This window comes from Ambystoma mexicanum, chromosome 1p (assembly GCF_040938575.1).
Source record: "Ambystoma mexicanum isolate Mex_15411 chromosome 1p, UKY_AmexF1_1, whole genome shotgun sequence".
In the NCBI taxonomy this organism is placed as follows: Eukaryota; Metazoa; Chordata; class Amphibia; order Caudata; family Ambystomatidae; genus Ambystoma; species Ambystoma mexicanum.
Window position 1 is genome coordinate 53,033,194 of NC_090921.1, and position 15,911 is coordinate 53,049,104.

General features: G+C 44.8%; 1 long non-coding RNA gene across 1 annotated transcript in view; it reads right to left on the reverse strand.

Annotated features, from left to right (window-relative positions):
• Positions 1-15,674, reverse strand: part of LOC138566020 (uncharacterized) — a 168,642-nt gene extending 152,968 nt beyond the window's left edge. Inside the window, exon 1 of the long non-coding RNA XR_011301792.1 lies at positions 15,656-15,674. This is a non-coding gene — a long non-coding RNA (uncharacterized lncRNA). The remainder of the gene's footprint in view (positions 1-15,655) is intronic.
• Positions 15,675-15,911: the final 237 nt, after the last annotated feature.

The window sequence follows — 15,911 nt, forward strand, 5'->3', positions numbered from 1 at the left end:
ATACACATCCTGGGTGCCAGAGAGTCTAGGGTGGTGTGAATGCCTGGGACCACCGTGGTCCGTGATTGGTCCACGAATGGTGTGAGTGTTGAAGAGCAGATCTCCCATTGGGTCCCCTCCGTTTTGGCGCGAAGGGAACCGTGGATAAGAGGGGGCTGGAAACACCACTGCCAGGTCGATCTCCTGAGTTCTCACGAACGAAGGAATACAGGAGCCAAGTATCCTGCAACCAAGAGGCTGGACCGAGGAATCGCTGGTGACCCACTGAAGGACTTCTCCTCTGCACTGCTGTTGCCTTGTGAAACCCTTTTCACCTTTGATCAAACCAGAAGGCCTGTACTGGTACTTCGACCCTTGGAATAGCGGGAACAGCTATTCTCGGCATCTTCACCATCTCCTGCCAGTAAGCCTTCGGAAGCGTCTCTGGGCCATCCAGCTGACTGACCAGCTTATACGGGGGGCTCTGTAACCGCCGCCAGGTTGTGTAGTATTTCGAGTCCTTGTCACTCTCACACGCTTCGTACACTTGGCGTTCCCAGGTCTGAAGTGAGTAGTGTACATTTGGCTCAGATACACACGGCCGCTCCGTTGCCCTGCTGTGGTAACAAACTGTGCGGGTTTCTTCGATTGGGACGTCTTTTTACTCAACACGACGACGAGGCGTTCCCTGCTCTTCTGAACCTGCCAGCTGCTGAAACTGACGCGGAGAAGCCTGGGTCTGCTTGCATCGGGGACCGGTGAGTAGCATAGCTAGGATCTGGACGCCCTCCTGCAGGAGCCCATTGCTTTTCCCCGCTGTGTAAAACAGCACCCTTGTCCGTACTCGCGCTCTGCTTCTGCCCACTGTGGAGGCTGCGCTTGAGTCGCGGAACTTGTTCTTCTTCTTTTGTGCACTAAACTGAACTGCCTGACTTCCTTCGAAGAGACTCCCCTTTTGCCCGTTGGCACCAGCGCGTGCAGGTACTTTGAGCAAAAGGCTCCACTCTTCGCAGGGCTCGGACTTCCATCTAGTTAGGTGCCGCTGAAGGCGAACTGGGTCTAAGCATTATTTCGCACTCCCTGTTTTCCTTCCCTTTTAGGTGGACTACACATTTCGTGCATATAACGCTTGCGACTGTCGTATTTGTATATATATTGTGTTGATATGGTATGTGTTGGTTTACTATCGTGATATTGTGATTTTCTCGCTACGGTCATTGTTTTAAAGGCCTTGAAATAAATGTGTATATATTTTTTATATAACAACTGTTTGAGTAGTTTGTAAGTGATCTTGCTTTGTGTGCTCATTGCGGGCTTTCAGTCACCCTCACCCCTCTTGAGACCTAGTCTTGACCGCCGCGATCTCTACCTTGATTGGTCTGGCTCGTCCAGAGGTTACCCTGTTCCAAGTAATTAGGTTGGCCTTCTGAACTTCTGCGCCACCAGGACAGAGTTCAGAAATCCGTCTTAACAGGGCGTCACTAAACCACCATGGTTGTTTTTAGTGGAAAGGGAGCTGCCCACAGGTATCTATTCGGAAATGCATAGGGTTCTCTGTTTTCCTTGGTGGCTTCGACACCCTAGGCCCAAATATGTAGGTTGTCCACATGAGCAAAATCTGCTCTGCCGAAAGGTTTGTGGTTATCAGTGGGTTAGCCTTTTCCCTTTTCGCCGAGGTAGGTGCATCCACACATGTGAGGTACCGTTTTTGTCGGGACACCTGTGGGAACGCGGGAAGGTAGGACATCTGTTGTTGGCGGCGTGTTTCGGTGGGTGTGCAGAAGGAAATGTCTCTGAAATGTTCATACATTTCACTCTGGCCACCACCTGAAACACGCCGCCAACAACACATGTCCTACCATCCTGCGTTCCCACAGGTGTCTCGATGAAAATGGTACCTCACATGCGTGCACCTACCTGGGTGCAAAGGGAAAAGGCTAACCCACTGGTAATCCCAAGCCTTTCGGCAGAGCAGATTTTGCTCATGTGAACAACATACATATTTGGGCCTAGGGTGTCAAAGCCACCAAGGAGAACAGGGAACCCCATGCATTTCCAAAAAGAGGACACCCGTGGGAATCAACAGAGGTCTAACTTGCGCGAATCGCCCCAGAATGTATTACAGGCAATCCCTGGCAAAGTCTGAAATTTGTTGAAAAAACTACAATTTTCAGACATTTCCCTCTTGCCACCCACCGAAACACACAGCCAACACCACATGTCCTACCTTCCCGCGTTCCCACAGGTGTCCCAACGTAAACGGTACCTCACATGTCTGGGGGCACCTACCTGGCTGCAAAGGGAAAAGGCTAAACACTGGTAACCCTCAAAGGGTTTGGGGAGACAACCTACAGATTTGGGCCTAGGGTGTCGAGGCCAGGAAGGAAAACAGGGTACCCCAGGCATTTCCGAAAAGAAGACACCTGTGGGAATCCACAGAGGTCTGACTTGCGCGAATCGCCCCAGAATGTATTACCCTCAATCCCAGACAAAGTGAAAATTTTGTTTTTTCCACCAAATTTCAGACTTTGTCAGGGATTGTAGGTATTAAATTATGGGGCAATTCGCGCAAGTCATACCTCTGTGGATTCCCACGCATGTCTTCTTTTCGGAAATGCATGGGGTTACCTGTTTTCCTTCGTGGCTTCGACCCCCTAGGTCCAAATCTGTAGGTTGCCCACATGAACAAAATTCCTGAAAATCTGCTGTGCGAAAAGACTTGGGGTTACCAGTGTTTTAGGCTCTTCCCTTTGCACCCAGGTAGGTGCACCCACACATGTGAGGTACCGATTTCATTGGGAAACATGTGGGAACGCGGGAAGGTAGGCCATGTGTTGTTGGCTGTGTGTTTCAGTTGGTGACCTGAGTGAAATGTGTGGAAATTGTGTTTTTTTTCTGTCATTTTCCTGATTTTCCCCCCAAACTATGGAATCTTTCCCTACATAGTTGTTGCCTGACCTTCGCAAATCACCCCTTCCTAAACTTGGAATATTGTCTACTTTTCAGAAATGTATGCCTTTCTGGTTTCCCATTCAGCTTTCCTACCCTTTTCTTGCATTCCGTCCACGCATGTCCTATTGGACAAAAAACGCCTAAATTGCCTACCTCTCACAAAACGGCTGATTAGCATATCAAAATATGTTATTTTGCTTTCCACTCAATCTGTTCTCGAGAGCCTGGAAAATCGTGAATCCAGCACAGCAAACCAATTGTTCCTAGCTCTTACAAGGAAAACACCACAGGCTTCTTTGTACAACATTTTATTGGCATTTTCTGAAAAAAAACAAATGTTCTCCTTTTTGGTCATTGTCTCTCACCTACCCCACACCCCCAACAGCAAACTAGGATTCCTGGGTGGCGTTACGACCGCCTACATGTGGGAAAAAAGGGGCCAACTTTGGCCGAGATATCTCATGTAACAAAGAAGTTACAAGGGATTGAATGGTGACATACCGACATCACCAAAAAAGGCCTTGGCACTGGGGGGAACTACCCATGGCAGTTAAGGGGTTAAGACGGTAAAGCCCCATAGGAGATATCATTTGTAAGGTAGCTCAGTTAGTTAATGCTCCAAATGCAGATTGTGCATTGGAATATGTAAGACCTGTGTTCAGCAGCTGGCTTAATCTTCGGGTGGGATAATAGGCAGAGTGAATGCATTCAGCTTCCGATGCAAAACAGCATTAACCAGGTCAATTGGTTCAGAAAAAGTGGTGGAAAACCCTATTACTGTCGCTTTTTCTAATTGGCCAGATTTTCGTGCATTTTCTGGGTGGAGTCCAGAGCCGAGTGGACACACCAGGACCCCCTGTATTTCCCGCACCACCAGACAAATGCGGCCTTACTGCCAGCATGGATTCTCATGCTGGAAATAAGGAAAGGGATTCCTCTGGGATTTGCTTGGAAATGAAACCTGGTAAAAGCGGGCGGAGTCCATAGGAAGCCATTGTCAATTCTGCCAGCAATCGCTAATTGCGCAAGGTATTTACACTCTTCCAAAGTGGAAAACCAATGTGATTTCACCTGCTTTTTACACTAAAATCTTCCATTTTGTGGCGGAAAAGTAAAAACTTGCGCCAATGGAAGTGGTCCACTACATGTAGTTTACTTTGCGCCTTGATGCTTGGGGGTTTTGCGTGATGCTACACATGTAATAAATAAATAAATACATTTAACATGACCCCAGATAAATGGTAATTCATGATCAGAATGAGTGAACATGGCATGTCGCTGGTAAGAGGGTGTTCTGTGCTTCTTGAGTGCGTTGGCAAATGCCCTTAATTGCCATCTTGCGTTAAGCAGGTGCTTAAACCCATCAGTGTGGATTGCGCAATAATATGTCGACAGAGGTATTTCAAATGGCTAATTTCGCTCTTTGGGTGACATTGTCAAAGTGGAAGAATGTTGCCCAGCATGTGCCACTTTATCTGCGGAGTGAATTGTGCCCACCCCGAGTAAGAAGTGTGAAAAACCCACAAAGGCACTGTGCCCTGCTCTTTCTGACTCGGGTAAGTCTGAGGTGGCAAGCCTGTACCCTAGTTTATGTGGCAAAGGATTCCAGACTTCTGAGGCTGATAACATTAGTAGCATTGAGTTACAGGTCACCTGACAGGTATGTGTGATGAAGTTGCAAAGCAGAGCTGTTAGTGGGCTAAAGCAGGAGGCAATGTCTGCCCACCCTCAAAGGGTACGTATAACCAAAAGTAATAGGCCCCTACCCCCATCATGGCTGTAGGGGCCAGGTTCCAAACCAGGGCAAGAATGCCCTCCAATCATTCATGCCCACGAGTATGGTACCCCTTGTACTCCAGGAACCCTGTTGAGCAACCTCTGTGCTTTCCAGATGATACTAACGTTATTTAAAACCAGAAGTCTAAAAGGTAATCACTTAATTGCAGCTGGAAATTAGCTACTGGCATCATCAAAATGTCTTATCCAAGTGTGACATCATCCACTTCATTTATAAGCAATATGTGTGCTCTCACGTTTCTTCATCCACTGAATTACTGTTAGAAACAAAGGCAAGAGTTGTGTCTCTTGTGTAGGCATTAGGAAGGCAGTTGCCAGCCTCTGGCATAATATGCCCATGTTCTTCCAATATTGGCTAGCTGTTTCCCTCTTGTGGCCAGGTAGAACCATCATGGCAGTGACTGGCAAATGCCTTTCCCCTGCAGGCAGAAAAGCGTAAATAAGAGGCCAATTCAAGACACAAAACAAATAGAAGTTAAGACAGACTGCAGCTGCCATTGCTGTGTTAGGGAGAATATGTTGAGTGTTCAAGCAAGGAGGTATGTATTAAGCAAGCAGGCAGTGAGACAAGGGAGAGGCAAAGAAAGGCCACAGGGGCTCTTTGAATAATGCAACAGGGCAGAGGACCCATGCTCTGCCGTCCTAGTAACATATGAGAGAATCAAATAGATCAGGCTCTGCAGAAAATGTTAAACGAGAAAGGAACAGAGTCCAGCTCTGCATTCAGAATAACAAAGGCAAAGAAAGGCTAGACTCTGAAGCCAGCATGAGATGGAATAAGAGGGACCAGACTCATAGTGAGAGGCTGGCCCCACATAGCGGGCTGCCCCTCTGGCCACCCCCCTGGGTCCACATACACCCCACCTACTAGGCATCCCCCCGGTCCGACACATCCAGCCGCGGACCTGGGGAGTGCTTATAAGGAGGTGGGCTTACGATCGCTCATCCTCCTTGTTTGCTGTACACACACCCCCACCCACCCAGAGGACAGTCAAAGCAGCAACATCACACACCTAGTCCCTCTAATCGCATAACAGGGCTTACTCAGACGTACAAAGAAGATTTCCTCTTTCTTTGAAACCCCCACCCTTCCTTCCAAGAGATACTCACACGTCTCCTTGCCCCACACAAAAAAAGTAGCAACTTGCAGTTGGTAGAAAAGGCTGCAACTCCTTTATTTGGCAGGAGTCCACTGACAGGTGATCTGCCTCTTAACGAGCTGGCGTCCTAGCTGTGGCCCACTGGAAGTAATTTTTATTTCCTCTCTCTTACCATGAGCTCATAGTCGGATGAAACATCCAGAAATGCAACATACAAAGACATGTTCTTTGCTGCTGCATCCTTTAATGTTCTTCTGTTTTCTTTTCTCTTTTTTTATACAGTAGTAATTTAATACGTACTGCTATTTTAATTCTAGTTTTGTGAAAAGTCGAGTTCTTTGACTAAAACACAATAAATAAATAAATAAAGCAAAGTCCCCAAGATGTCCCCTGACTCCCCAGATTGTATGTGTCTCCTACGCCCCTGATCTTCACATAGTGAGAAACGTTCAATTTTCCTCTGTAGCCAGATATGGGTAGGGTGAAAAAACAATACATTAGCAGCTAATGCCAGCCAATGCAGTGAAATCTTTCAGGAAGGCAGCTGGAATGACCCCATAATCTGTCGGGATAGGCAATGTATACGTTGAAGAGCTTGGGGGCGAGGATACCACCCTGGAGCAGGCAACAAAGATCACTAAAGAGCACAACAGAGAACCCTCTTTTGTCAATTTTAATAATCGTTTCAGTATCTCTCAAGTCCTCAGTTTAGACCACAGTCTCTCCCTAATAACTCGATCAAAAGCACATGTCATGCCATATAGATGTTTTTACCCAAATTCAAGTGAGAAAGAGCATGGAGATAAGATAGCAAAGTGGCATTGGGTGAGGTGCCCTGTGATTTTTGAAAGCCCATTTGGAACCATAAAATGTGCCCAATTTCTCTACCCAGGATTACATCTCTCTAAGCAACAATGCCGCAAAGACGATTCTGCTGGCATCCAGGATTGCTATTGGTCGATCATTTCTTGGGCTCTCTCTCTTTATCTCCTTTCTTATAGATAGGAATGATATAAGAAAGGTTCCAAGTAGGAGGTAGGATATATTTTTGGATAATATCATCTACCAAAAAATACAGGATCCTGGCCCAAAACAAGGGGTTTGACTTAAGGATACAAGGAGGAATTCCAGTAGTCCAGATCAAGGGCCTTTCAAAGTCTACAACATTTTGATTGTTGCCAGGATGCCATCCCCCAAAAAGTGTCCTTCCCATTTAGGAAGTTCATGAAGTGAAACCACTACTGTTAAAGAGGAGGAGTTAATGGCAGAATATATAGTCTTGAAATGAGACACCCACGCCTCCTCCATGATCGTACAAACGGCAATGTTGGTTGCATAAAATGATCATAGTTGGTAGCTTCCCAAATGTATGAGGGTGTCTTGCCATTAAGGGTATACAAAATATTCCAGCTATCATTCACGTCAATATCTCATGCTGTTACAAATGTTTTGATATCTCTGTCAAAGTCGCTAGTTTGTCTTGGTCTATCCTTTAGGATACATCTCAACTCAGCTCTTTTCAATCTTTTGGCTTCTGTTGTTTGTTCATTATAGACATGTTCTACTCTTTTTCTACCCCCACAAATACCTCTTAAAAATCTTTATAGGCAAGCAAAAATAGTCTCGCTATAGGTAAAAACACTTCTTACACCAAAAGCTAAAATGTTCTCAAGAACAGTTAGCAGAGACAGATTTAATGTATCTAGTTTTACTGAATTCCAAAGTACACTAAGACCATTTCTACAAGAAGTAGTAAGCGTGAAGGAGAGATCCCACCAAGACCTGTGAATGAAATATTGTGGGTACAGGTGATAGACACGTCAGTGCTTATGAGTTTGGACTGATTAAATAAGGGTGAACTAATGATGTCAATTTCCCTAGGGAGAAAAACATGGTCTATCCAAGAGGATGATCTCCCTCACTTCCAGGTTACGATGACAGGTAATAGGAGATGAATACCCCAGGAATTGATACCATTTCTCCAGATATCACATCTTTAATTCTCAAGTTGTTGATTTCAAGAGAGAGAGAGATTCCTTAGATGAAGAAGAGAGATCCCCTATAATATGAAGCTGCACCATCTGAATTAAAGTCGATCGCTATGATTCTCTCCCCCCCTCTCCCCTGCTGAACTCCTGGCTGATACTGAGACTGCACTGGTTACCTGGCCACCCACCTGATCTCAGGCCCTAGCCCTGCCAGTTACATGCCTATACTGCCTTATGGGCAACCCCTGCACCTGGGGACTGTTTTCTGTATCCCTACATTCCGCCCACCAGCACTTATGTCTGCACTCACCCTGCACTGCCACCAGCGGGCCGTTCTTTTATTTATCTTGAGATTTATTATCCCATATACTGCACTTTAACCTCCCCCTGCCCCGCCGCACTTTTCTTTTTCCTCTTCCCTTGCACTTGCGCGATCTGAATGACACCTGGCCTAGTAAGATCATTGTCTGTCTTCCCTCTGTTCCCCCTCCCATGCCTCGTTGCACCTTGAAACATTTGTGTATAGGCGTATTATAAATGCCATATCATATCATATCATATAACATTGATAGGATTTACATTACCAAACCACATGTCCAAGATTAATATGGACGAATGCACACCAAACTTTGCAAAAAAACTTTGCAAAAAAAGTATATGGTGCACTCTGAATTGTGTTGCAAAGTTTGGTCCGGGGGGGGTAAAGTTATAGGGGGGTCCCAACATTTCTTTTTTTCTCATAGGATGAATGGGGGAAAAACTTTGCGCACGCCTACAGCTCAAACCGCTGGACGGATTTTCACCAGATTTGCGGCAGGAGCAGCAAATTTAATTACCCACGGTAATTGGTGGGTATGAGTGGATCTAGGGTTTGCTTTTTTAGCAATGGCAATACCCAGGATTGTTTGAGGATGCTAGGGGCAATGCCAGATGCACATGAAGCATTGATGAGTTTGGAGACAAACTGGGCAAGATCTCTTGCAGCATCTTTTATGAGCTGGGCTGGGCAGAGGTCACCCTTGCAGTTGGACGGCTTGCGTGAAAGAATAACGTTCTCAGCCTCAAGAATGGATGTTTGGTAAAGTTGAAACGGGCGATGGAATCAGGTTCCTTCAAAGGAAAGTCAGGAGTATTATTGTTCGGATGAGGTGGGTGGTTAAGTGTGTCTTTTTTGTGGCTATTTTATTTTGAAGAGTAGTAATTTTATTGGAGAGTGCCAGTTGTATGTCTGAACAACATGTTTTGTCTTTGGTGCAGGTGTCAGGAATGGGGTTGGGAAACTCTAATTCCTTAAGGATGGTAAACAATTCCTTCATGCTAGAATTAGCATTGCAAACACGCTTATTGTAGGAGTTAGGCTTGGCCACATAGATTTAGTTTTTGTAATGTGATGACATTTCTGTTAATTTAGTTCTATTGGCTTCTGACGGGAGTAACCTCAGGAGGTTACGCAACTCCTCTTTAATTGTTGTAGGTCCTTTAATTGAGGGGTGAACCACTTGTTTAGATGGGTTTTGGGTTTACTAGGTCTGAGTTTGATTGGGTCAATGTTGTTGAGTAAGGTTAACATATTGGTATTGTACTCCTCAACAAATGTTTCTGGGTCTAGGTGATTGGACAGCTGGTTGAGGGTAGGGAGGATGGCTGGGATCACTTTATCCACTGTGTTACTCTTTTTATTCCTAGTTAGGCAAGGTGGGGCAGTTGGGGTGACTAGAGGAAGTGATCTGATGGTAGATAGTTCAAAGGACAGGAGGAAATGGTCTGTCGAAGGTTGCGGGGAGATGGTTATGATATTGGTAGTACAATTGTAGTCCACCACCCAGTCAAGAATTCTCCCTTTGTTGTGTGTGGGTTCAGTGATTTTTTGGGCTATGCCAAGTTCGGAGAGAATACTGGCGATGGATGTGGCGTGTTTGTCTAGTGGATCATTAAAGCCCAGGTTGAAATCCCATAAGACTAGTAGTTGAGAAGTAGTTTTGAGATTATTGGATAGCAGGGTGTAAATGTCCTCCTCAAACGTCCCAGTAGGGCTGGGGGGGCTGTAGATAAGGTGAATAGTGAGGGTCTGGCAGTTAAGTAGCAGAGGTTTGGCTGTGGGACTTCACAGGATTCGGTAACTTGAGCGGGTGTAATTCTCATAGAATGCTGGATTTAGAGATAATGGCAATGTCACTGCCTTGTGTCTTATCTCTGTCCTGTCTAAGTATGGTGTATCCATCAGGGTCTGCTAAAGAGAGTAAGGGTCTTGATGCTTCGTGCAGCCATGACTCAGTAATGGCAAGAAAATCCAATAAAAATACCACTTTCAAATGCTTCACCTTATTATGACCTTCCTCAATACCCCACATAAAGTAGAGGAGTTCAGAGCCTTATTACTCTTCCAAATTGATCACTCTTTCAGTTTATACTTTACTCTGCACACCTCCAAAGGCCAAACACTCCAGTTAAAATATATTCAGAAATAGGCATCCAGGATGATTCTGCTCTCCTCGTTTACTCAGAAGAAATACTCCAAGTCAGTATACAGAATAAAGACAATGAACACTTACCTGCAGTTGTGGTTGTAGGTGTAGTTGCTAGAAGAGGATTGAAATACAAGTTTGAGCCATTCTCTGTTTGAATTATATACAGTCTTGCTCTTAAATATAATGCTTAGTTCCAGCAATGCATTACATGAGAAACCAGATGTACATATAATTTGTATCAAAAGTCACATATGTTACAACTTGCTATCATCCACCCTTCAAATTCAAGACATCACAAAGAAATTGTGCTAATCCTTCCACATGCTACAACTCATTCTGCACTTCCTTAATAGTTCACAAAAAGTGGAAGTGCCCCGATCCAAAATAGATCACTGCTCCAGACTATTCTAGATTGTACCCAAAGGCTTGATTCTGCACTTAAAAGATATTCAGAAAAAGATGGCCAGATTCCTCCAGGGCCTGAGAGGAAACCACTACATCTTAGTAGTCCTCAGCTCCCTACATTAACTCCCAGAAGAAAAAGACATTTCCATAAAATCTGTGTGTGCCATTCGCTAAGAGTACTTGGATGTTGTCGAGGTAACATTCATTGGAATGTCACCATGCAAGGTCCTCCCAGGGTCATATGATCAGCAAACTACTCTGAACTTCCCATTGACTTTTCAAGTAGGAGAAACTCCTTGTCAGTCTGCGCAGTGCATCTGCACTTGGCCTCACACTTTTGCTCTCTATTTGCCTAAGGGTCGGGTCACATTTGCAAAAATGAATGATTGCTATAGATTTCATCTGCAATTGGCAACTCTAAAGGCTTGGCCCTACCTACGTGAAAAATTACTCGGCTGCTCGTTGTCAGGGTAGTTGCCAAACTAAAGAGTCTGTTCTCTGTGCAACTCTGTCCTGCACTGACCCTACCACTAATCAAAAGAAAGTTTTAACAAACAGAAATAGCTCCAGGATAATGACTCTCTTCTCCTGGTAAACTGAGATTCAACAAAAGGTAAGAGCAGGAGAATGACAACCTTCTCCTGGCCTCAGTGGCTCAGCCTTCAGAGCCGTCTACAGAGAGTCTATGTTAACAATCCTTAAATGTTCTTGTAGTTCTTGCCAGGGATTTCCCTGGCTTGACCAATGTCCAGCAGTTGGTTCTTTTCAGCGCTATATATATTCAGGTATTTCCCGTGAATTCTTCTTCATTAACTAAACAGGGGAGACCACTCCCAAAGTGGTCTTGGCTTCTTCTCCTATTCCCACCAACACTATTGTTGGCGAGACCACTCTAGTAACTTCCTTAGTTCAGAATTTCTATCTTATGATCATTGTGATGAGGGAGATTACTCCTCATGCACTCTTCACTTGTGATGCCTTTAACACTGTTACTGTGACGAGGGGGATTTCTCCCATTATATTCTACACACTTGATAACTTTGGCACTGGTAATGTCACAAGGGAGATTACTCCCTGTGCACTCTTTAATCTTGGTAACTCTAGGGCTGTTACTGTGACAAGGGTGATTTCTCCCATTATTTTCTTCACTCTTGAGAAATTTGATACTGTTACTGTCACAAGGGAGATTACCCCTGATGCACTCATTAAGCTTGGTAGCTTTAGCGCTGTTACTTTGACGAGGGATATTACTCCCGATGCCCTCTTTAATCTTGGTATTGGTTGTTTGTTTCCCTGGACACCAGGTTGTTCAGAAGCTCCTGTTACCTTGCCTGTCCTGGGAACACATCTCTGCTTCTTCCCAGGTTCTCAAGATTTCATTCCTCGATCAACACTTCCAGTAGCTATTCTTTCAGGCTCTTGTTCGACTATGTGTCTCCCGGAGTCTTTGGGTTGACAGCCTCAGGGTCGTTATTCGACCGCATGGTCCAACTCCCAGAGATCATGCCACCGCCTGGGCTTCCCCAGTCCTTAAGTGAGTCGGTTCCCTGCCGGCTCACATAGTGCTTCCTATGCTGTTTCTGCTTCTTCTTCTTGTTACCTTCTCCTCGAAGTACCAGCTCATATGCAGGACTGTCATGGTCCGAGGTCCTAACTTCTGCTTGATGCCAGCTGTTTATTTCATCAAGTCCTTTTTTGTTTTTTGTCTTGTATCTGGTTCCTCCCCAGCATAGTGCCAAAATCCGTCCTTTGTGTCAGTGAAGTACTTTTCATGCCTCTTCGGGGTACTGTCTGGACCTAAACAGGCATAGGTTGCATTACTCCTTCAATGTTCCTCTCTCAGTAGTTTGGGGAGATAAGTTATAATCACTGTGTCTGTGCTTTCCATTCTTCCTCGTCTCAGTGATGTCAAGTCTTAAGCAATGAAGGACGGGAATATTGCAGTAACAAACAGTAGTGCATACAGGTGAGATCTCTGAGGACCTGAGATATATCATGGCCTCAATGGTAAGAGCGTTAGAGAATTCCATCGAGGAAAAGGAGTCCTTATCAACATGAGGGGAGTCTCTCCCTGTGAGGTCCCACTTTCTGCCACCCTGCGGATTCATCTCCCTATCCTCACATGGAAGGATCCCCCCCTGTGGAAAAGTGAAAGCATCCCTTTAATTGTTACACTCTGCACTTCCGAAGAATTATCTATGTGTCCGTCACTCCACTTGCTGGCTCCAAAAAACTCAGTGGCCTTTGACGCGTATTCTTTTTAAGGCATGCCTTTAGAGATCCATTGCGTCTCAGCTCAATCGCCTCAGTAAGTCATCTTTACTCTCCGTTGAAACAGGCTCCGCCAGCTTCTGACTACACCAGTCGTTGATGGGGCACTGAAGTTCAATAAGAGGCCCTTACCTAGGTTCAAATTCTGTTCCTCGAGCTGGCTTTAGGGTTTATTTTAGTGGAAGGTTGTAAAGGCATCCTGACAAAGTTTACATTGTGTGTGGGAGCGAGGGGCCAGTAGGCCCCTCGCAGCATTCACTTCTCAGTAAAAAACTCGGACCAAGTGCCTCCAATAGTGGGTATGCCCCTCGCCCTTATGCAATGTTAACTTTGGGTGACATTCGCGTAGATGGGACCACTGAGCAGGACACAAGGCATACATTTTTTGTACCCCCTTTCGACTCCATCTTGTTGACCAGGCCTCACAGCGATAGTACAAAATGCTTCTCTCCCTTTCCCCGCAGCAGCAGCTTGGAGCACATGGCCCCAACCCTTGTTCCCACTCTGACTGGAAAACTCCACAGCTCTATTCTCACGCTGAAGCCGGAGGTGCTTGCAACAAATAATAAATGTAACACATCTCTTTTCCTCTGAGATCACTATCCTGCATGTGAACAAAAATGAGCTAAGCACATAGCTCACCCATCTCCACAAAAGTATCCGTGCCCTCTTACCCTCGCTAGTGAAAACGTATTGCCATTCTAACCCTGTGTCCCTGTAAGATATTCCTTTCATGTGCCAGACCACTGACCATACCGTGATGCCCACACAGCAAACCTTTAACTAACATTAGATCCCTGCTGCAGTATATCATGCCCAGTACTAACAAATGCCACATACTTGAGATTCTTGCATGTGTAAAATACACTCTGGTCATTGTATTATAGTGGTCAAGACCCTTAACCTATGACTTGTGTAAATCTAGATAATATGGGCACCTGAATGACTTTTATAGAAGACATGATAAACTACTGACATTCTTTTTAAACCACTAAAATTTAGTGAATGAATTAGATCAGCTTAGATAGTGACCACCGTGTTTCACAGCGACCTGACCTTCACCCATCCGGAGCACATATGTCTAACGTCAATCCTCCCGCCAACCAAGCTGCCAACCCGGAGGAAGAGATGCCACCGACACCTGAGACAGCGTGCAACTGACCAATCCGGAATCGACATAGTATCCTATGTTAATTGCGTCATACTACTGTAAAAAAATGTAATGTAGCGATAATTTGTCACAGCGCTCTCAGAGATCTAGATAAACATTTCCTTGAACTCTCGCAGCCTGCTCTTTTGTGTCTTATTCCCTGTCTGGAGAGAGTCTGTGTTATTCATTTTGCACGTGTAAGTCATTGAGGGAACAAACATTTGTTCACCCCAGTGTGGCAGAAATCTCTAATTAAGTGAAATGTACCTTTCTGATACGGTGCACCCTATTGAAAGTGCTCTAACATGAGTCCAGCAGCCACCACACAAGTCACTCAGTTCCTGATGAGGGAGACAGGGATCCATCTTCAGCTGAAAGCGTCTCTTCTGCGTGATGGTACTCATGCTCTCACCCTCACATATCTAGTGTTAAACATGTTCTCTAGTGATCACACGCTTAAGTTATGGGCCTCCCCAGTGCATTGTAGGCTCTGCCAGCTCCACTTCATGACGACTGCCTCCACATTATTAACCCAGAAAATCAGATTTCGTGGTCTTTCAGCATTTTCACGTTACCCTCTATGTGCATCAATGTTGCTGAACATCTTATCCTCACTGCTGATCATCACTTTGAGGTCTGTTTAGATGCAAGCTATTCCAACATCTGGGCATCTTCATACTCTTAATGAGCCATAAACTGCCCTTAAACATCTCCACTAAATTTAGCAATGGTTTAGCCATGTGGTCTAGTAGATTTGGGGTTACATTCTGTCATTATCCTGGACACATTTTCCTTTTCACCCCAGGCCAACGGTTGCTGTCTAAAAGTACACAATGTTGACTTCATGCCAAACCATGCACTGGTGTAATTATTTAACTATTGCTGAATGCATCATGAGTTAATTTAGCAGTCGTGCTACAGAAATCAAGCATATACATAATATCTGGAAAGGAGTACTGTGTCTGTATGGGATTTCCTCTGTAAAATACAAGCACATTGCTTTGCTTGTTACCTCAGCTGACATATTCCAAGCCGGCAATGAAAATGGATGTTTACTGTTTTCGTTTGGACCATATGTCCCACACACAACAGGAATGACACACACAACAGGAATGAAATACAAAGTTGAGCCATACTCTCTGTGCATTGGAACTAGTGCTCCCCTTACTATTAGATTTCACTAACAGCAACCTATTAGTTCACAAACCAGATTTAAATATGGTGTGTTATAGCAGCCATATATATTTTGTATTGGTTACTTTCACCCTTCAGAATAAAGACAACACAGGAAAGGGCGTTACCACATTCAAATGCTTCGCCTTATTGTGAACTTCCTAAATACGCCACCTAAAGTGGAGGCGTTCAGAGCCTTATTTCTCTTACAATTTAAAATTTCAGTTTATACTTCACTCTCCACACCTCCAAAGGCCAAACACTCCGGTTAAAATGTATTCAGAAATAGGCGGCCAGGATTATCTGCTCTCCTCCTTTACTCAGTGGAAACACTCCAGGTCAGTACACAGAATAAAGACAATGGACACTTACCTGCAGTTGTGTTTGCAGGTGTAGTTGCTAGAAGAGGATTGAAAGACAAAGTTGAGCCATTTTCTGTTTGAATTGTATACAGTCTTGCTCTTATTAGTAATGCTCCGTACCAGCAATGCATTACATTAGAAATCAGATGTACATATAATGTGTATCAAAAGTCACGTATGTTACGACTTGCTCTCAATCACCCTTCAAATTCAAAACATCCCAAGTAAATTGTGCTACTCCTTCCACATGCTAAAACCCATTCTGC